This window comes from Schistocerca gregaria, unplaced genomic scaffold, assembly GCF_023897955.1.
Source record: "Schistocerca gregaria isolate iqSchGreg1 unplaced genomic scaffold, iqSchGreg1.2 ptg000178l, whole genome shotgun sequence".
Taxonomy (NCBI): domain Eukaryota; kingdom Metazoa; phylum Arthropoda; class Insecta; order Orthoptera; family Acrididae; genus Schistocerca; species Schistocerca gregaria.
The window spans coordinates 6,709,231-6,710,000 of NW_026061728.1; positions in this window are offsets into that span (position 1 = coordinate 6,709,231).

Sequence of the window (770 nt, forward strand, 5' to 3'; positions counted from 1 at the left end):
GACGGATGCGATAGGCGAGGCGGAGCGCATGGCGTTCTAGGATCTGAATGGACTTGTAGAAGGTAGGAGGGGCAGAGATCCAGGCGGGATGAGCATAGCAAAGGATAGGACGGATGAGGGACTTGTAGGTGTAGAGGATGGTGGAAGGGTCCAGACCCCATGTACGGCCAGAAAGGAGCTTAAGGAGGCGGAGGCGGGAGCGTGCCTTGGCTTGGATCGTCCGGAGATGTGGGTTCCAGGAGAGGCGACGGTCGAGGGTGACACCAAGGTACTTGAGAGTAGGTGTGAGGGTGATGGGACGGCCATAAATAGTAAGATAGAAATCAAGGAGACGGAAGGAACGAGTGGTTTTGCCTACAATGATCGCCTGGGTCTTGGAAGGATTGACCTTGAGCAACCACTGGTTACACCAAGTGGTGAACCGGTCAAGATAGGATTGGAGAAGGTGCTGGGAGCGTTGCAGGGTGGGAGCGAGGGCAAGGAAGGCAGTGTCATCGGCGTACTGGAGAAGGTGTAGGGGAGGTGCAGGTGGAGGCATGTCTGCCGTGTAAAGGAGGTAGAGAAGAGGGGAAAGGACGGAACCTTGGGGCACACCGGCGGAGGGGTAGAAGGTGTAGGAATCAGTGTTGTGGATGGTGACATAGGAAGGACGGTGGGAAAGGAAGGAAGCGACCAGACGGACATAGTTGAGAGGAAGAGCAAAGGTTTGGAGCTTGAAAAGGAGACCGGAATGCCACACACGGTCATATGCGCGTTCGAGGTCGAGGGAA